General features: G+C 41.6%; 1 protein-coding gene across 1 annotated transcript in view; it reads left to right on the top strand.

The window, feature by feature from the left end:
* Positions 1–2266: 2266 nt before the first annotated feature.
* The window catches only part of NCKAP5 (NCK associated protein 5), a 953343-nt gene continuing 933543 nt past the window's right edge, over positions 2267–22066 (top strand). Inside the window, exon 1 of the mRNA XM_036858046.1 lies at positions 2267–2501. The gene's annotated coding sequence lies outside the window, so the exon portion shown is untranslated. The remainder of the gene's footprint in view (positions 2502–22066) is intronic.

Below are 22066 nucleotides of genomic sequence, written 5' to 3'. Positions count from 1 at the left end.
GTGTAGCTAGGTTTCTCCTTGTGATTTATTTTGAAAATTATACACTTTTGTACTTTTTTTTTTAAAGTTACTTTAATTAATTAATTAATTATTTTTTGGCTGTCTTGGGTCTTCGTTTCTGTGAGGGCTTTCTCTAGTTGTGGCAAGCGGGGGCCACTCTTCATCACGGTGCGTGGGCCTCTCACTGTCGTGGCCTCTCTTGTTGCGGAGCACAGGCTCCAGATGCGCAGGCTCCGTAGTTGCGGCTCACGGGCCTAGTTGCTCCGCGGCATGTGGGATCTTCCCAGACCAGGGCTCGAACCCGTGTCCCCTGCATTGGCAGGCAGATTCTCGACCACTGCGCCACCAGGGAAGCCCCACTCTTGTACTTTTATTATTCTTTTAATAACCAAAGTGGAACACGCTCATTGAAAAAAATGTCAAACCACACAGAAAAACAAAAAATGAAAGTTCCCTTATCTAATTCCCCAAGGATAACCACTGCTAACAATGTGTATAATTCTTCCTATCATTTGCTACAATTTGCTTTATTCATTCAACAAGCTCCTGCCTAATTCTTTCCATGTCAGTCTATGCAGTTACCTCAATTTTTTCAACCCCTTCTAAGATTTTTATACTATACATATACCACAATTTGTATACCTACCTTTTCTCGTATTGATGTATATTTAAGTTGTCTCTACTTTATTGGTTTACAAGTAATGCTGCAAAGAACATTCTTGAGTTTATATCCTCAGGCGCTTTTGTGAGCATATTTGCGGGGTCCCTCTGGAAAAGTGGAATTGCTGGGTCTAAGGGTTTGTACTTCACAAAATCTAAGGTAGCTCTAATTTGCTTTCCGTAAATATTGTGTTGATTTAAACCCATTAGTGGCATACGAGATAGGCACTATCTTTAACTGATTCCTACATCAAAGTGGAATATTTGAAGGCCTTGATACCCTACCAAATCAATAATCTATCACTGCTCTTAGAAAAAAATAATTTTTGGACGTGCCAAATAGCATCCACTCATGTGGTGACCAGTGAGATGCGAGGTCATTGTTTCCCAAGGGCAGGGAGAGTGCTTATCTAAACATACGCCCCATTCCATGGGCTCTGCTAACTGTTCCTGCCTCGGCCCTCAAGGTCCTCCTCCCCCCTTTTCTGCTTAAGATTCACTATGGCAGGAGGTTTGTGTATAAACAAATAACACAACACAATGGCTGCCCTCAAAGACCTTTCAAAGTGACTTGAGGAGACAGAAACACAGATGGCTAAAAAACAAGCTAAAAATACAAGTCAGTATATAAAAAGCAGCAAATAAATATAAATAGTCAGCATCATTATAGCAGCTCAGAGGAAGGAAGGAAAACAGTGGGCCAGGGTGTCCAGACTTCATGGCAGGGATGTGGTGTAGGATTTGTGGATTTCTCAGGTGGCGGGGAGGGGTGCGTGGGGAGAAAACTGTAAAAACCATGAGTGAGAACCAGCTCAGAGAAGAAGGGAGATTCCTTGAGAGCGTGGAAAATAGCAGGGGAAGGGCACAGTTTTTATCTTGCTGGTTGGAAGTGGGTGTGGCTTACGGTACTTGAGATGATTAGAGATACGTGGCAAAGATTATTTATTTACTGATTTTTTGGCATGGTAGGAGTGGTGTAGGAAGGTCATTAAGAATCTGAAGAAGCCTTTCAGCGCTCTTCTCAGAAAAGAACCCTCCGATTTGCACACACACAATTTTGGCTACGTTTCAGGGAGCCCCTATCCCAAGTTGAAAAACTTTTTAGTGTACCTAAAAAGAGTTACAACTCAGGACAAGACATCTAGAAAAAAAAATGTCAGCCAGGTATATATGTATATCACATAAAAGTTGTTAGGCGATGTAAGACGTAACTAATAATTCATTATTCATGAATCGTCAGACTCTGAAGCAGAGTGGAAACAGGTGGGTAACAACTTGTTAGCAGCCCGCTGGCTCTTCCATGGCTTCAGTTTAGCCAGCGTCAATCGGTGGCGGCGATTCTCTGCCTTTTTTCAGGAGAAACGATCTGACCTGAGGGAAACCAGGCTCTTGAAAATTTGAATCAATGGGATTATTTACGCTCGCATCACCGGAATCCACTCGGAGATGCCCGGTTTTTGCTGCAGAAAAGATACCCTTGCTCCCCACCCCCTCCTTTCTTTTTGACAGTCAGTTAATAAAGACTCAACAATAAGCAGCTGCCGGTGATGTCATGTGGGACTTTGTCCGCGGAGCTTATATTTACAAGCTCCGAGCAAACCACGGAGCCGCAGCCCTGGGAGCAGCGGATCTCCGCAAACTTGCTCCGAGTTTGCGGCAGGAACTTTTGCTGCCGCTTCGGCTGTTCAGAAAAACTGCGCGTGTTCTGTGAGCCCGGCCTTTTCATGCTTCACAAATAAACAGAGGATCAACCCGGGAGGAAATGTTTAGCTGGAGAGAGTTGTTGCAGTTCCTGTGTTTGTCTCCAGGACTGTGAGATGTGTTGACTGCAGAGCTGACAAGTAAGACTGTTGGAATTTTAAAAACTCTTGTAACAGTTTTTCGTATTTATACAACTTGCTTTGCTTTTAAAGTGAGATGGTGATGTGTACGTATTTCTCCGGGCTCTGTCACTGCCACAAGTATGCATTTGTTCCGAGTAGTAATTACAGGGCGCTGAGGTTGAAGGGGTAGGTGCAGAGGACTCAGCACATAGATAACAGGGTACTGAATTCCTGGTCCTCATTTGCCTCTGCAGGGAGGTTGGCAATTTTATTTTTTTTTAAATAAAAAGCCAACAACCATACAGAAAACTATTAGGTTGACCTAGGAATTTTAATAGAAAACTGTAAAGACTAATTTTTAATCAACCAGTGTGCTGGAAGGGAAAACCCACTCTTGATTTTCGTCTCTGATCGTTTCTGTGGTTTGTAGGTTTCTAATATGTGCGTGTTGTTCAATGTCTCCTTCCCTTCTTGCCTACACCCTCCCCCCAAACGCACGCACACACATAAGCTCATTCATTCTCAGGGAGTTCGAAAGTATAGACAAGTGTTTTGAAATGCAAACCGTTTCTATCTGGGTTTCTTCCCTTTAAGTACCTGGAGATATGTTTGCTGTTCTGACTTGTCTTCTGGGAACCTGAATGCAGGTACTGCTGAAAAAGTTCAACTTTGACACTCAGCTCGGTGGGGACGTGAGATCCACATCCTCGCTTTCACTTTCCTCCCAACTCTTTCAAACTCTCCAAATATTCTTTGGGGAATAAGGAAGGGTGGGCTCTGTGTGCCGCCAGCCTGAACCCGGGCCCCCTCTCATCACGGTTGCCCTGGGCCACCTGGAAGTTCTGCGTCAGAGCCACGTGCATTTGTCTTTCTGCTGCATGCTTCTCGCTGCTGGGTTTGCGCCTGAGCGCCTGCAGTGAATTCAGCCCCTTGTAATCAGTAGCGCATCCTGGCTGATGCCTGCCATCCAGGCCTGACAGCCCTGCTGCACGGATTGGCAAGCGGCTGTTAGTCCGTTACCTCCTGCACGTGAGCCCCGAGACTCCATACGGGAGACCCAGCTGTTCCTCCATTCAGCGGCTCTGTCACCAGCCCACAAGAGCAGCAACAGCCTTCCCTGCCTTTCCCTTTTTCTCTGGTCTCAGAGAATTGTAAGAAGTCAGTGCCTGAAAACTCCTAAAATATTCGATTGTTTTCCATGGAGTTCTAAGGTGGGCAGCCTCCTTCTGCGTGTTTGTCCGCTCCAGATTTTTCCATCAGAGGACACTCTCTTGCATATGATTTTTTTTTTAATTTTATTGAAGTATAGTTGATTTACAATGTTGTGTTAATTTCTGCTGTACGGCAAAGTGACTCAGTTATGCATATATATATTCTTTTTCATATTCTTTTCCATTATGGTTTATCAGAGGATACTGAATATAGTTCCCTGTGCTATACAGTAGGACCTTGTTGTTTATCCATCCTATATATACTAGTTAGCACTGGATATGTTTTATGTATTAAAGCTCAATGCTTTCTGTGAATTTTTACTTAAAGAAAGGGATGTGCTACTAAAACAGTTTCCAAACCATTATTCAAAGCTTATCTTTTGCAGAAGAAAACCTGAGGCATGAGGAGGGGAAATGATTGGTCCAAAGTCACCCAGCAAGACGGTGGCAGAGCTCCAACTAGAAACCCAGCCTCCTGTGCTTGTCCCGGCATGCATTTCACATTTCAGTTCTTCCAGGCTGTAGAAGAAATAGGATCCACGTGTGGTTCCTAGCCTTCTTTCAGGAGCTGGGCTGTGTGAAGGTGTATAGATGAAGGTGGTCTGGTAAAGAGAGAACATTCCTGTTTTGTCTTTGGCTCTGGGTATGTTTCTTAACAACTCTGTTCCTCATTATTTTGGCTAGAGAACCAAAGAGTACTCTGTGATTATTTGACAGTTGATGACCTAAAGGCAAGCCGGGCATTTCAGGCAGTGGAGTAGTACAGAAGGCACTTTGCATCAGGTGCAGGTTGAGAGACCGAAGGTGGTTCCCAGCTCTGACATTTTGTGTTTCTGCTTTACTTCCAAGTCTCGGACTTCTTTTATTGACCACACCTTACTTGTCTTCCCCCTCTTTGGGGCTCCTCTTGCCTGGGGAAACTTCACTTTCTCATGGATTCTTACCCCTCACCCTCATTCTCTCACTGCAGCCTGGACCTCCAGTGCTAACATTCAACTAGATTCCACTGACACCCTGCATTCCTCTTTTTCTCTGGAGCCTTCCCTGCCCCTGACACCCCTGCCTATGGTATGCCTCTGTGGATTCTTCAAGTTGAAGTGATGATTTTCTTCTTTGGAGCCTCATGGTATCCTGTGCTGACTTTTGCTGTGGGATCTGAAGCTCTGTAGTACCTAGTTAAGAACCTCTTTCCATCAAAAGCCAGGGCTGTATTTCAATACTTCCTATATCCACGGCACCTAGTACAGCGTATAGTAGTTCAATGTGTAATAGCAAATAAGTAAAGGAGTGAATTGCTAATCTTAAGTATCCCCTTTCCTGCATCAAACACCCATGCCTCTGCACGTGGCTGACAAAAACATCTTGTAAATGTGCTGAGTGGCTTGAAATTCTTCTTCACTCTGGTTGAAAGCTCTCAGTGCCAGACTCCCCGGTATGCAAACAAGGGCTATTCCTGATGTGATGCCGCCAACCTCCTTTGCCTCATTTCTCTCCACTCCCTCACATGTACTATGTGTCTGTCCTTGGAGGTTCCTGGCATGACAGTCCATCTATATCTTCCATCAAGGCTTGAGGGGCAGCGTGGTGGAGCGATTGAGGACTTGGGTTCTGGAACCAGACTGCCCAGGCTCAAGTCCTGCTTTCATCACTGGCCGGCTTTATGATCTTGGTTAATTCACTTGACTTTTCTGTTTCAGCTTTTCGTCTTTAAAATGTGGCTAGTAAGAGTGCCTACCTTATGGGAGGATGGGGAGAATTAAATACATTAATAGAGCTAAAAACACTTAGCTAAACACTTAGCTATACATCAATATAGCTAAAACAGGCAGAGATTTAAGTACTGATGAGTATTAGCTGTTATCATCGCTGTCGCCTTACCAGTGCTCATGTCCTACCCCAGACTTAATAAATCGGCATTTCCAAGGTGTGATTCAGACCCAGGAATAGTTAAAAAGTTCCTCAGATGATTCGGGTGGGAATTCCTGTCTTAGCTGCTAGGAGCTGCTTTCTGTTACCTAAACATGCTGGGTTTGTATGTTCTTTAGCACCTCAGTATCTTTACACTCTTGCCCGTGGCACCTCCCTATCCACCCAGTTTATCCTCCAGACCCTTGCCAAATTTGTAATCTCATGCCTAGCTAGGCACCTGGCACAGAGTGAATTCCCAGCAAACAAATGATGAAAAAAAAATGTATGAATGTGTGCTTGATGGGTACTCTGAGAGAAGATTTAAATTTTCTTCCCCATAATCACTACTGAGTGATGACTGTATACCAGGCACATTTCTAAACACTTCGCAGGTGCTGTCTCATTATGATCATTATACTCATTTTCCAGGCAAGGATACTGAGGTTCAGAAAGGTGAGGTAATGTGCAAAGGTCACATGGGCAGTCAAAGAGGCAGAGGCAGGATTTGAACCCTGAGCCCATACTCTTAACCTTTCATTGTACGGCTCTCTGGACATGTGGAAGGCAGTCTTTCTTATGAGCTTTTCCTATGGTGGGACTTTGATTTTTCTTGTCTTCCCCTGGACTGATGGTCCTGGAGAGCAGCAAATCAGATAAACACTTCAAGGTGCCAGCCGACTGAAGTGGTGGTTCACATTTTCTAGTCTTGCGGAAGGGTCAAAGCCCATGCCCAGCCCTTTGGTATTTTTGTTCTTCTCTTAATCTCGGACAAGAATCCCCTTGCAGGTTGGGCCGAGTTTACGGCTCAACATCAAGATTATTTGCACTCTCGGTATATGCGTGGGTAGGCTGAGTTCAGCTTGGTCAAGAGTATAATTCAGGGGATTTAGATTTAAAAAAAAAAAAATTGGAAGTAATGGTTGGCCATTTGGTTGGTCTCTGGAAAAGTTTACCAAGGGAAGTGGTAGTATTTTGTGACAGTGGGTTTAAATAGCCGGAATGGTTGAGGTTTAACACTGGCAAGTCATAGAACCAGTTAAACACAAGATACCTTATAGCTTTATTTTTCTCTACTTCTCTAATTCTACAAAGTTTAATGCCTTTGGAATTTTAGATTCCCCATTGTGCTTTCTTTATAGATGAAATAATAAATCTCTTGGATACATAGAACATTACCCACAACATTTACTGTGCCCCCAATACATACTTGCCTAATGAAGTGTGTCGTGTCCTTTTGGAAGCCTCAATTACACAAGGTACTTCCCAGTAGTTACATAAATTAATGTGGTATTTTCAGGGCAAGAAACCAGATCTCTCCTCTTAGAAATAAACTTTCTGGATTAGTGATTCCTTTGAGCAGAATTTGGATGCACTTTAAGAACCCAATGGGCTGAGTTCAAGAAGAAAGTCCCAAACCCATTGTGGAACATAAGCTTGGATAATAATATGGCAGATACATATTATGATGTTGAAAGACCAGCTGTTAGTTCTGAAACGTGGGAACAAGTGTTACTGTCAAGATGTGTGCCTGACAAACTGTTCCACGAAGGGACCTTGCTTCATTTGACAAATTGAATCTGGAAACGTAGAACACTGATCCAGGCCAATCCAAAAGATACGTCCTAAGTGTGACCCATTGTCAGTGCTGATCTGCTTTTAGAAACTTAAAAAAAAAAAAAAATCAAAGTAATACATGCTCATATTTAGAAAACCAAATAGTACTAAAATGTCTATATAAATAATAACTATATATCATATATATTTACATATGTCACTTGACATATAGATTAAATGGTAGTTCTAAAATGTTTACATATATATAAACAGTGCATGTATATATGAAGATATATATATCTGACAGTCTTTTAGCTGCTTTTTCTGTACTATTTTTAAATAATGTTTTTTATATCTAGTTATAATTTCAAATTATTTACCTTGTATTATGATAGATTACAATATATATTTCTTACACCTCCTACACCCTTCCTGTTCTCCAATGGAATTATATCACAATTTTGATTAAATGTCTATTCAGTGCTTATTTTTACCATGATTGTAAATAACATTTACTGTTGAGTCAAATAATTTATTCTTGTATTTCCTTTCTCTTAAAAATATTTTTCCTAGAGTTATTAATTGCCTCATTTCGAACACTGACTTGGTTTTCTAGGAATCTATAGTTAAGTTTTCCAACAGCCATTTGACAAATGTGTCAAAGATAACTTACTTTTCAAACATTCTTCTTATATGGATAAATTCTCAAGTCACCGTATACTGTTTTTTGTGTTTTTGTTTGGTCGGTTGTCAAGCAGAAGTTAATTATTAGTTGTGACATATCAGAAGCAATTTAAAAGGCCTGTCTTCAACATTTCTTTTATTCTAATTATAGTCAATTACTCATATGTGGGTAAACGGACAGAAATGATCTGGTTTTATTGTAGTTTGTAAATAACATTCATAATTTAGTTTTATGGTTCCATGAATACTCCATAGATTTTAGTGTAAGAAATAGCCTTTGTTTCTGAGTACCTCTGACATCTAGAATAGCTTCATCAGAGGAAAGCAAATGATGCTTCATGTAATGTTATTTTATGAATAGGTAAATGAATGGCCCACTTGAAATGACACTTGAAGAGAATTTCTTCCCTTTCTCATTTTCTTCTCATTTTTTCAGCCCAGATTTGCATGATCAGGAATGTGAGATACTTTATTATTGGGAGTAGTTAAAAGAGTTTACTAGAAAATAATTTGAAAGAGATTGTGTTTTTGGAGATTGCCAGTAGAGGGCCTTATTAAACTGAATAAAATTTCACATACAGACCAATGGCAATAGGTACCTTGTGAAAGAAGCCATTGTTTTTAGGATACCTGATTAATAGCAGTAAAACTACCAAAGTAATCTTTTTAAAGTGCATTGTAGTTTTTTAAATCTGGAGAAATTAGAAGTCTTAACTTTTTATTTTCATTGTTAGGGAAAATTGGAGAATTCAGATCATTCACGGGAGAATTCAGCCCATCCACCAAACCAGGACTTTGGATGCCAAGTCATAAAATCTGTACATGACCTTTCTTTTGGAGTTGGAGCCCCGGACTCTGAGCCTTTTGGGGAAATTAATATTGGCTGTTGAATATGGAGGAAAAACATGATGGTTCCCCCATCCTAGGGACAGTTTATACTTGCTTCCTACATTTGAGTGAGCCCCACTCTCAACAAAATGGGTTTTCTATTCCCTGTACCTGGACCAGAATCTCACTCTGTGGTATACCCTCGATTCAGACACAGGGAAAGAGAATCTAGAGGAATCGTGAGAGCTGGAGAGCATTATTAAGTGCTCCATCATGCTATGTTGCCATGAAGGAAAGAGTTGTGGGGACTTGAGCTGACTTTTCTAGAGTCATTTGGTGGGTTAGCACAGAGCTCTTCTCTTCCTACTCACTGGCCTGTTTTCAGCTTCTCCTACTCACCAAAATCTCTCCTTAGGAAGACTCCCCCTGCCCCAGCAACCTCACTGGGAAGATTCCTGCTCAGCCTGAATGTTCCTTCCTCAGGAGAGCTTTCCTTACTTGTTATAGACTCGGATAGCTTCAGGGACTTGCTTTGCATAGCACGTATCACTATTGTAATTAAATATATGGTCAACTATTGGATTCAGAACGTCTCCCTGTCTAGGCTTTCGTTGCATAGGGGCAGAATCTGTGTCTATCTTGTTTAATATTGTAGCCTGAGCACCTAGAACAGTGGCTGGTAAATAGTAGGTGCCCAACAAATATTTGGTGAATGGACAGATATAAGCAAATTTTCAGACTTTAGTGCTTTCTCCTCTCCATTCTTACGCTTCTGCAAACATTCCTTTTTGCAACTCAACTGATGACATTCAAACCTCATGGCATTCGACATTTCTGTGGACACAGGGCACAAAGGCAAGGCATTTCTTTTTACCGAACTTTTAATGATTGAGTGAGTGCCTGTTTAGTTCCAGTCGTGTAAGTATCAATACTCATGGCATTCGTCAATGGGGGCTCTATAGGTGTGAGAGTAAATGAAGAAGAGGATGGGCAAGATTTATTTTCTTCCCTCGTTGATGAGGACAAGGGAATGGGAAGAGGAAGATGTCTTGAGTTGAGTAATGTGCCCCTTTATGTTTCCCAGCTTGAGCTGGTAATTTTCTGGATAACCTTTCCCTGAGAGGCTGCATTATACACCAGAAAGACCAGGATTTTTGGAGTCAGTTAATACAGATAGAGTAACAGAAAACAAATAGCCACAGCTCATGCACATGTGACATTTACCCTTAGATAGACCTGGGTTCCAGCCTCTGTTCTGATCTCCATCAACTTTGGGAGAGTTATTTAATTTCCTTGAGCTCGGTATCCTCATCCATAAAATGTAGTAATATCAACAATGATTTCACCTGATATTTATTAAGTGCTTGCAATGTGTCTGGCTCTGTCGTGCTTTCCATTTATATTGTCTCATTTAATCCTCAAAATAGCCCTCTGAGATAAATATTCCTATCAATTCTATTTCACAGATGACAAAACCAAGGTACCGAGAGGTTAATTTGTTCCAGATTGCATAGTAAGACTTTGACCCAGATAGTTAGATTATATTACCTCCTTATCATTGTGAGGATTAAATGAGATAAAGTGCGAAGAGTGCCCGCACAAAATTAGACTTGCAGTACGTGGTGACTGTTACTGTCACTATTGGCTCCTTATCGTTGAAGACATTATGGGTCCTTGTAAGCAGGTGATTGCTGAAGGGAAATGAGAGGGCTAATGTCAGCCCCATGTGTCTGGTCATAGGGACTTGTGGTTTAATCCCGATGTCAAATGTCAAGAACCCCATTTACTCGGCATTTTGGCACGTACAAGTATTTGTAGCCCGAAACAGCTAACAAGGAGGCTGCGCACCCCTACCCCTCCTGGACCGTGAATACATTTATTATGTTCTCCCCATATGGACATATTTTTCATTGCTCAATACCTTGTGTCTGTTTATGTGATCCCCCTGGCTTTATCATCTCTGCATTTTGTTTGGCAAAACTGCCAAATCCCGTGGTCTTTTGTATGCATAGAACTGCTTATTTGAAGTACAGTGGATCCAGGTTATGAAGTTGGGTGGGTATAAAGTGTGTTCAGCTCCTTTTGGTGGGGTCTTAATTTGATGCCTTTTTCCTGCACCCCTGGACCACCTTCCCTAGCTCCTCCCGCCCCCTTCCTCTTCTCCATCTCTCACTCTCTTTACCCCACCTTATTTCTCTGTCCTTGTCTCTCTCAGTCGTCTCTCTTCTCATCTCTCCCTCTCTTTGCTCATCCTCTTTTTTGGGTTCTTTTCCTTCTTTATCTTAATTTACCTCTTCTTTGCTTCCTTCTCCTCAGAAAGCCGAGTGGAGAAGTGATGGTGGTCCGTGTTTCTCACTGGCGATGGACCAGGCACTGGAGAAGGGAATCATTTCAGTTCTCTACCTCTCCATAAACTTCAAATACCCTAGGGCCTCATTCTAATGCTGATCCCATTAAACAAAGAACACATCCAGATTTCAAGCCAAAGTAAGGGAGAAACCAAAAGAGCAAGCAGAATGGTGGAGTGGAGTGAAATCTGGATGGAGAATTGAACAACCCTGCTTGTAAAATTCTTCCACAAGCCAGCTGTATGACATGGGATCAAGTGGCCCCATCTGCAAAGTGAAAGGTGGGGATCAGATAGTCACAAGGCCGTTTCTGGCCCCGTGATCCTGTTATTCCTTAACACACAGTGACTTCAGTCTGACTCACAACATAGACAGTCATGCACAGCACTAAGGAGAAAAGCCCCTCCCCCAGGAGAGTGGGCACAGGTCTGGGCTGAGAGCACCCTTGCAGCGTCTGAGACCTCCAGAAGTCCCGTTTTCCCGAAGTGCTAAAGTGACTCGTCACTGCACAGTGCTGTGTGTCTTCACAACAGATGTTGAAGGATCACCCTTGAAAGGGTGTTTCTCCAAGGCATTTAATTATAACCTCCACAGAAGACTAACAGATGTTGTAATTGTCTTTACTCTTTGATTAAATAGTTTCTGCATGAGTGGCTTTCTTAGATTTTCCTTCTCTGTTTTGTATGGTCTTTACAAACTGACATGTGTCTGCAGTTTTCGACAGATAGCTCCTCAATGGGCTTGGTAAGAATCTTTGCAGATTCATAATTTCATTCTATCTCTTTTCTTTCTCTGTCTATCTATCACCTATCCCCTCTCTCTCTCCCCTCCCTCTCTCTCTCTGTTATCCGTCTCTCTCTCTCTCTGTCATCCATCTCCCTATCTATCTGTCTATCTACCTACCTACTTACCTACCTACCTACCTATCTATCAAACCTGGGCTGGGACAAGCTGTGCTTCTATAGACTGAACCATTGGTTATACAGGCAGCCGGGTGATGGGAATATGCACGTGGTTAGGAGACTGGCCTCTCTCTTTACCATTTGTCCAGGGAAGTGACTGATGCCCATAAATGTTCCCTTGGAAAAAATTGTGCAAAGTGGGAAAAGAGAATTCTGCAAACCTAGTGCTGCAACCAAGCATGCCAGGTGCTAAGCGTGCAAATGAGTTTGCAAGCAGAGAGAAAAACCAACATTCATGATGTGAATGTCTGCAGATTTCCTTGGCAGTATTTGCTCGGGGAAGATAAGCTATCAGCCAGAAGCCTTATCGACATCAAAGGCATTATTTTCATTCCATTATTGAGAACCCAGGATTCTTTCTTTGCATCAGAGATGTGGCCTGTGTTCTAGGGCTCATTTATCTCACCTTCTACTTAGCCCATCAGGAAGCAGGATGCCACTAACTTTACATGAATACAAATGCTTCTTTCTCAGTGTCCAAAGTAGTATGTTTTTTCCTTGAGAAGAAGAAACTATAAGGAAGGGGTTCAGACATGAAGTCAATTTATGGTTGACGAAGACAAGAGGAATGGAAGTAAATACTGCATCAGTATATTAGAGGGGTCTGCCTAATGATTGTCCCCACCTCACCATACGGAAACATCTGAAAAGGGCTCATAAATCAGGGCAAAGGTCAATTCTTAGATCAGCTTGAGGGAAGAGAAAGATCATTGGCTTCACTGGATGAAGTAGTATTAAGCCTTTCATTGGGGAAAAAAAGGAAGAAAATATTTAGATTGTTTAATCAAATAGACCCCATGTAAATTTGATCTGTTTTATCTGTACTTACTAAGGAAGAGGAGGGAAGAGAGTATTTTCTGAGCATACGATGGATTCTGAATATATATGCTACTAGAAAATCAAAAGGGAAAAATACTTGTCTTTACGGGGTTCACAACATATTGGAGAAAAGGAGTTAATCTCACAGGGGACATTCAAAGAATACTATAAACCAATCAATATGATTGAATTCCAAATGAATGATCAGAGCTTTGCCAAACTAAACGGTTTTATAAATTGACTGGGATCTTGACCCTTCTACAACCCATATCTATAAGAAATGGCTAAAGAAATTTGATTTATTCAGGTGATTTGGAGGAGAAAGAGGAGTTTAAAACTTTTTTTGAAGTATAATATACATGAAGATAAGTGCACATAAGTATACAGCTTGACACATTTTTACAAAGTGAATACACCTGTATTACCAGCTTTCAGACCAAGGAATATCACCAGCACCCTCCTTAAGTTCCCTTTTAATCACACCTCTCAGGTAATCATCATGAGAACTTCCAGTAGCATAGATTAATTTTGCCTGTTTTTGCACTTTATATAAATGGAATCACCAGTATGTACAACTTTCTTTCATTCAAATTGTATTTGTGTGATTCACCCACATTGCTGCAGTTAGTCGTAGAGTTTTCATGCTCATTGTTGTATAGTATTCCATTGTGTGGCTGTATCATAATATAGTCTCTCTACTGTTGGTGGTGTATTTGGAGAGTTTTCAATTTGGGACCATGACAAATAGTGCTGCTATGAATATTCTAGTACATACATATCCCTTGGTGAACAAACATACACACGTCTGAGTGTGTATGTGTGTGAGATTGCTGCATCACAGTGAATCTAGGAGATACTGCTGAATAGTTTTCCAAGGTGGTTGCCCCAATTTTCATTTCCACTAACAATATGTGAGGGTAAAGGTGGTGTTTGAATTCACTCGAGAGAATACTACTTAACTTCCACTACTACTTAGGGTAGAAGTTAAAGAGAAACAGTTGTGGCCTAATGTTAGGCAGAACTTTTGATCATCTGGAAATTCACAGACTGAAACTGGAGCCGTATGAAATAGTTCCTTGTCTCCTGAGGTGCTCAGACAGTGATGGGATGGTCTTTATTGAGAAGGAAGGTGAGCTGGAGGATTCCAAGGCCTCTTCCATCTATGGACTTTGTAGATCTAAATTAATAAGCTCTATGGAAACAAAGGTGCAAGAAGTTAAAAGCAGTCATTGCCATGGACCAGGTGGTCAGATGGTAGGAGACCAGATGTGAGTAAACAGGAGTGATTACACAGTCAGTGCTGACTGTGAATGAGGGCAGAGGCCATTCAAGGAAGGGAGACAGGTACAGGGACCTGAGCAGGAAGTGGTAGAATTGAGGGGGTCATAAAAAGAGATAATATATTAGTAGATAGAAGGAAGAAGAGTAGTTTTCATGCAGCTACAGGTGTATTTTAGAGTGTGAATGGAACACAGGTTGACGCAGTTCACTGTGCTGAGTGCTTAGAACCAGCACTTATGAGAAATATAAAGCAAAGCAGAGGCATTTGATCAGCTCAGCCTGAGATCAAAGGATACCTGAAAGATGCCCTGGAGGAAAGCTGTTCCACAGGGTCGTGGCCAGGTCACAGACCCCAGGGCACAAGGCAAGGCAGCATTTCTGCAAGACTCATTGGAGACTATGTAGGGCTCAAACTTCTGCTCCAATCTCTTCCACACATTGGATCCCTCTGATTTCTAACTTCTGTTTGTTTGTACTTCGGTATCCTCACTTCCCCTGGAAAACTCATGGTGCCTTTCTATGGTTAATCTCTGTTATGGGTTCCCCAATCACCAGCCCGTGTTACCTGGTATTGAGCAAGCACCTCACTGAACCCCGTTCCCATCACTACCAATTCCCCATGGAATGGGGGCAAGTTGATGGGGAGGGACAAATGCATCCCCTACTTGACAGAGTTATTTTGGATCAGATTCCATCTAACTCTATCTTATTTCTTTCACCTTACTTTGATGCTTGTCATTTCATGATTCCTATGTACAGACATGAGAAATATCTTCTATAAGTTGGCACTAGGACCTGATCAGAGAGTACTAAGAAGTCTGATCATGTTCTCCTTTTCACTTCAACTGCCAGGAAGCTCAGAACCAAAATTACATGTTTAAATACAAGTGCTCTGTTGGCTCGTATCCTGCATGTTTGCAATTTTCCATTCTCTCATCTTTGTACTTTGTGGTAGACAGGATCCTAAGATGGACCCCGAGAGATCAGCCCTTTCTTATACATGCACGTGGTGTGTAATTCCCTCTCTCTGGAGTGTGGGCAGAGCCCAAGATTATGATGGTTCTCACTCCTGCGATTAGGTTACATTGTATGGTAAAGGGGGGGGAGACTTTTGCAAACGTAATTGAAGTCCCTAATCAGTTTACTTCGAGTTAATAAAAAAGGAGATTTTCTTGGATGGGCCTGACCTAATCCGACAAGTCCCTTAAAGTCTAGAGGCCAGAGATTTGAAGCCTCATAGATTCTCCTGCTGACCTTGAAAAAGCAAGTCACCATGAGTTGTACAGATGCAAGGAAATGAATTCTGCTCACAGCCACACGAGCTCAGAAGAAGACTCCAAGCCTCAGGTGAGACCCTCAGGCGAGACCTCAGGCCTGCTTACCTGTGAGACCTGAACAGAGGCCCCAGATAAGCTGTTCTCAGATTCCTGAGCCGTGGAAGCTGTGAGATAATAAATGTGTATTATTTTTAAGCCACTCAATTTGTTACACAGCAATAATTAGTGTACATATTTTCACTCTATCTTAGTTTTATTCTTTATTTGTTGTGTATGTAGCCTCTTTAATTCCTTTGTGACTTGATTAAAATTGAATGGATTAAGGAATAAATTAAAGTGTCCTAGGGCCCCCTCACACTTACTCCAGGGTGATAAGGATGGGGCTGTCCCCTCCATGGCATCAGGCTCCCTCCTACCTCTGTGATTTGGCTCCTGCCTTTACCTCTACTTGGAAGGTCTTCTAAGAATCTCCACTTCTTTAAACTACATTCAAACTTAGAGGCTTAGCATGAGTTCTACATCCTCCATAATTCTTGCAATCTGATTTTTGGAGGATTTTTTTTCTTTTCAATATTTATTTATTTGGTTGTGCTGGGTGTTAGTTGCAGCTCACGAGCTCCTTAGTTGTGGCTTGTGGGCTCCTTAGTTGTGCCTCTCCAGCTCCTTAGTTGCAGCAGGTGGGTTCCTTAGTTGCGGCTTGCCGGCTCCTTAGTTGTGGCATGTGAATTCTTAGTTGTGGCATGCATGGGGGTCTATTTCCCTGACCAGGGATCGAGCCCAGACCCTCTGGATTGGGAGTGTGGGGTCTTAACCACTGTGCCACCAGGGAAGTCCTGAGGATTTTTTTTTTTTTTTCTGTTTCTAAATCCCTACAGCTGGGGTTCCCAGTCTGAGGGCTGATGGCATCATAATTACTTCAGGGAGGTTTTAAAAATGCAGAGTCCCAGCATTCTCTCCCTCTCTCCCTTCCCTAGGGATTCTGGTTCATTATTGAATATTCGAAAACCTTCCCAGGTGGTATCACTGGGCAGTGAGGTTTGGCAATGGTTGCCCTGTCAATGTCGGCTCTGTATATAGTATCTTGCATGACTTACTGCCTGTGCTTGAGGCTCTCAAAACTTTAAGCCAATATATAGATCCCCTCTAGCCTGGACAGCACATTATATATTTCTTTAATCTTAACCTTGGTTTTATTATTTTTCTACTTGTATCTTCCCTTTGGCTTTCCTTCCTCAATTATTTGTTTTATCATTTTCCTTTTGTGTATATTTTTGTAAGTAATCACAAATCCTTGGGGGGGGGAATGAGATTGGGAATAAAGAAAGAAACAGAAAACCAGTGTCCTCTTCCCTAATACTTTAATGTATGTGAGTCTCGTTTCCCTGGCAACAGTAAAACTTTCTAAACCATGGATTCTGGCCCACATCGTACCTGGCACAATTTGACCGTATAGGAACAGTGTTCAGAAAACTAAAGACTGATGGTTGGACCGATAAGAAAAGGTTCTTGCTTTGTACAAATAGCATTCCTTCCTCTCTTTTCTGCCCTGACCTTGTCTCCTTCCTCACCCCCTTCTCCTATCTTTTGAAGCGCTGAACAAAGAATTGCTCTTTTTCCTGAACTCAAGCATTCGAGGCTGGCATAATGCACAGATAAGGCTTTAGAATTAATAGGAGGACTCTTTGTCTCTTTCAGGGGGTTTCATCTGCCTGAAATGGCTTTACACTGAGGTGTATTATGTTTTGAGCTTCCTGGTTCTGTGAACAGGCACATTTTAGACACAGGGCTGGAAGTGTGAGTGGGAAGGGGGTGGGATTAATCATCGGACACTGCCCTTTCCCCTTCTAAAGCCCCATTGAATGTGCTGCATTCAAGACAGCAGCCCTGCCCTTATGCCAAAGCACACATCTGTGATATCACTGGAAATGGTATCGTGCAAGCTGTACTTGGTGAGTGGAACATAATTGAGTGAGGAAGCAGGTTTATCATACAGAGCTGAGGAATGCTCGAGGGAAGTTCTACAGAGATAGTCATTGTGGAAAAACTGATAAATTGTACTCCTCTGAGTATTCCTTTGAAGCCTTTTCTACTGTTTTGAACATGTATAATCTCTTGGCAGTGACGAGTCCCCTGTGTCTCTCTACTTGTCCTTTCTGCAAGTCTCTTTTTACTTAGATTCTCCTCAGTGGGAAACTTTCCTTTTCTTTTTTTTTTTTTTGCCATTGGCTTTCTCTTGAATGTATTTGCATCAGAAGATCTGAACTGGCCAGGTGAGCATGGTAAAATATGCTGTGTGTGTGTGTACGCCTGTGCATATATGCATATGAGCACATGCATTTGAGTTTCTGGGTTTCTGTTTTTGCCATTTGCATTAGACAAAAACAGAATGTTATTTCATACGTTTCATACATTCCATATTTCATTAGTTTAATTTCCAAATTAAGCTAATTGAACTTAGAAGGCACTATATCAAAAAGTCAAATAACTCCAGGGCGTTTTAACGAGTGGCCTTCATCTTCTTTTCTACTAAAATCAAAAGTACTTTCTGCTTGATGGAGATGTTCCTATGCCATTTTCTCCGATATCGTTGGGGTTATGCTTAAGCCATTATAAATCTTTTCAAAGATAAACGTTTGGACCATGACCATTGAATTCTGCCTCTCACTTCCCACCCCTATCACCCTATGTTCTTGTAAGGATACAGAATTCTCACATATGACTCAAAATGTTTCAGTTTTGTTTCTTAGGTGCTGACTTAGCGAGAGCTCACGGAAGCGTTCCACGACGCAGGGTCTCAGGGTGAACATCTCACGCGTAGAGGTGCTCAGGGTGGTAGTGACGGAAGCTGATTGCATTTGAAGGCTGCCCTTGTGGAGAAGCAGAGCCCGCGAGCAGCATGCAACCCATCACACGCTGTTCCATGATGCTGATCAATTGAAACAAAAACACATGTTTCTAGAGACTATACCTACTTTACAGTCTCCGTCACCACCTTCACTCTCTGCCTTGCCTCCAGCTAATTAAATCTGTGCTGATCGCAGGCAGAGGGAAGTGGAGAGCTAAGTGTGTCGGTCCGTTTCCTTGATAAAGCAGCTCTGGGTGCAGTGTCCCACTCTGGGAACCACCTTGCGAATTCGGCAGCCCAACTCGGCTATTTCTGTATCTCCTGGCACACCGACTTCAAACAAGAACAAGCAAAGTTTTGCCAAGAATAGCTTAAGCAAAAAGTTTAATATTCTGTAACAGATAATGAAGAAAGCTGAATGAAGAAAAAATGAGTTTAGCCTCAAATTCTCCACACCAGCTGCCTTCAATATTTGGTTCCATGACTCTCTATTCTTTTTTGGGGGGGGGATGGGGTGGGGGAAGTGTCCTTCCCGAAACCTGATCAGGACTTTGTATAAACCCTTGTTGCCCAGGGTTCCAAAGGAGTTCTGCCTTCCTTAATCAGACTTCCAGAATTATCGAGAATTATGCTCATGGGGAGGTCATGGTTAGCAGAGCACTGAAGAATGAGGGCACAGGGGTTCTGGGTTAATGACAAAGAATGACTTGAAAGTGAATTATTGTACAGGCAGGGGACACTTTAAGGGAGATGTGAATTTGATTTTGAGGCTGATAGTTACATTTCTGGGAAATGTAAGGCATCATTCTCTGCCTTTCTGAATCAAAAAATGTGAGCAGTCATTGGGACACAGCAGGAAGGAGTTAGTGATTTAGATTAATAGAAATTTGGATGTATTCAAAAGTAGAGGGGACCTTTAGCTATTTATCCTAGAAAACATTTCATATATGTGCGTGAAATGGTGTGTGCAAGGGTGAACATTGTAGCACCATTTGTAATAGTGATCGTTATTCTCAGTCTAAATCTCCATCAGTAGAGGAAGGGTGAAACAACGCTCCATTCACACTACAGAGCCCATGTAGCATTAAAAGAACAAAGGAGAGCTATTTGTACCCTCACATTGTATTACCTCTTAGACATAATATTAAACGAAAACGAATCAAGTTTTCAAAAATATGTAGAGTAGGGTACCATTTCTGTTTCAAAAATCTTATCTATAAACATGTACATATATGTATGTAAATGGACTGAAATGTTTTATAAAGATAACAAATCATTGTTTTTTTCCCCTAATTGAGAGGATATAATTAAGAGTGTGTGAAGAAGAAACTATTGCTGTTTTCCATATCGGTCTCTATATAATTTTAAACTTTTTACTTTGAGAACATATTCATGTTTTACTTTTGAGAAAGATCTACCTGTGTGTGTATGTATATATACCTGTATATTTGTTTATATACATTTTAATAAGAAGGGGATATTCTGAAAGACTATTTCATAGGATTATGAGAAAGGGAGTTATTTTTTCCCAAATAAGTAATCTGAGGTAACCAAAGGTAATATAAAAGAGGAACAGAATCTCAGCTGTTCTCTGGTTGAGTTACAGTTTCCAGACATGGTAATGTTGAATTTGAGATACAAATCAAAGCTGTTAAGATACAGATCACCAGCTATTTCTCAGTACACGTGAAGCAGCATAAGTTATTTGCAAAGAAATCCATTGCTTCAGGAGTTTAATTTCATCTCAAACAAGTTGAGCCTGTCCCAAACATTCAGCCCTGGGACTGGGGATAACTAGATAAGTGAGCCGTGGCCCTGGTCCTAGAGGGTAAATAATCGTGGGAAGGACAGACATGTAAACACCTGTCATTTATTCACGAGTCTCCACTCCAATAGAAGCCTGAGTGAAGAACTCGAGAGGAGAACAAGCTGTGGGCATGCAAAGGGAAAAACAAATATTGATTGTTTTCAGGGAGATAAGAAATCTGTTTTCATGAAGGAGCATGTGAAGCAGATCCTGGGGTCTAAGATGGATACAGAGGAAATGAAGACGGGAGAGGGCTGATGGCCTGGGAGAATGATGATGGTCAAAAGACTAGAGGTTTCGGTGCTGATGAAAGCTCATTTCTGGAAGTTAACAGTGATAATAATGGGTTGAAATAATAATATTAGATGTGAAACTTCCAGGGACCTACAAAAAAGGCAATTTTATCTGGCTAATAGCTGACATATCTTTTTTAATTGACGTATAGTTGATTTACAACGTTGTGTTAGTTTCAGGTGTGCAACAAAGTGATTCAGTTTTATATGTGTGTATGTGTATATATATATATATATATATATATATATACACACACACATATATTCTTTTGCGTATTCTTTCCCATTATAGGTTATTACAAGATATTGAGTACAGTTCCCTGTGCTATACAGTAGGACCTTGTTGTAATAGCTGACATTTCTTGAACACTTTACTATGTGCTTGGTACTCTGCTAAGTACATCATATGAGTTATCTCACTGAATCCCTAATGTAACCTTATGATGTAAATAGCATTGTGATCCTACCTATGGTATAGTAGTGTTGTGATTTCCATTTTATAAATAAGCAAAGTTGAGACTCAAAGAAACTAACTTACATATACAATATTGTAACACCAGATCTGAACAGCTCCAAAACCCCTGATTTTATTTATGCCAATACTGCACCTAGAACTAGACAACCTCGAGGTTTTGTCCTAAAGGGAATAACTGTGAGTTATAGTTTCCAGAGGTCAAGCACTTTCAGAAGATAAGAACATAACACATGGCTATCCAAGTGGACTGTTAAAATGGTGACAGGATGAAAATCGCATCCTAAAAGATGTCCAGGAAATCCATGTGAAGGTTGGCTTCACCCCTGGTTATGGTAGTGAACAGGAAGGAAATGAGAACTGTGAACAGGAGTTAGAGCTCCCAAGCATGGCAGCATGTTCTGAAGCTTGTTAGTTGGAGACAGTAGTAAGCAAGTGGTAAAACTAGATGGTGTGGGATGAAAGGGAAGTGGTGGAGGACATTTAACAACATCTCTAAAGTCATAACTTCACCTGAAGCAAAAGATCATGGTTTTTCACAAAGTTAAGCAACTGTAACAAAACTTTGGAAACCACCTGTATGTTTAATAAAAAGGGACGGCTAAAATACGTGACGGTGCATCCAATGAATGGGATGCTGTCAGTCCTCAAAAATGGTACTGTGGAAGAATGCTTAATGGCATTAAATGATACTTGCTCCATAGCTGTAGGTGGAGAATTTGATAGCATGTTTTCCCATTTTTGTAAGCATATTGTCGTAGACATCTGTTATGTCTGTGACTGCTTGTTATCTCACAAACAGCTTTTCTTTTTTTTTTTTTTTTTTAACAACAACAAGGAGAAATTTCTGGCAGATGGGTGTGTTGCAGAAGAGTTTTTTTTTTTTTTTTAATTATTATTTATTTATTATCTATTTTTGGCTGTGTTGGGTCTTCGTTTCTGTGCAAGGGCTTTCTCCAGTTGCGGCGAGCGGGGGCCACTCTTCATCGCGGTGCGCGGGCCTCTCACTATCGCGGCCTCTCTTGTTGCGGAGCACAGGCTCCAGACGCGCAGGCTCAGTAGTTGTGCCTCACAGGCCCAGTTGCTCCGCGGCATGTGGGATCTTCCCAGACCAGGGCTTGAACCCGTGTCCCCTGCATTGGCAGGCAGATTCTCAACCACTGCGCCACCAGGGAAGCCCTCACAAACAGCTTTTTTATGTTTGGGGACATTCCCACGTTATGACCATCTCCTCCTGGACACTGAAGCCAGGATTCAAATTTCCAGCCTCCCTTGCAGCTAGGATGCAGGCCTA

The sequence above is a fragment of the Balaenoptera musculus genome, chromosome 7 (genome assembly GCF_009873245.2).
Source record: "Balaenoptera musculus isolate JJ_BM4_2016_0621 chromosome 7, mBalMus1.pri.v3, whole genome shotgun sequence".
In the NCBI taxonomy this organism is placed as follows: Eukaryota; Metazoa; Chordata; class Mammalia; order Artiodactyla; family Balaenopteridae; genus Balaenoptera; species Balaenoptera musculus.
This window is presented reverse-complemented; position numbering and strand designations above follow the sequence as displayed.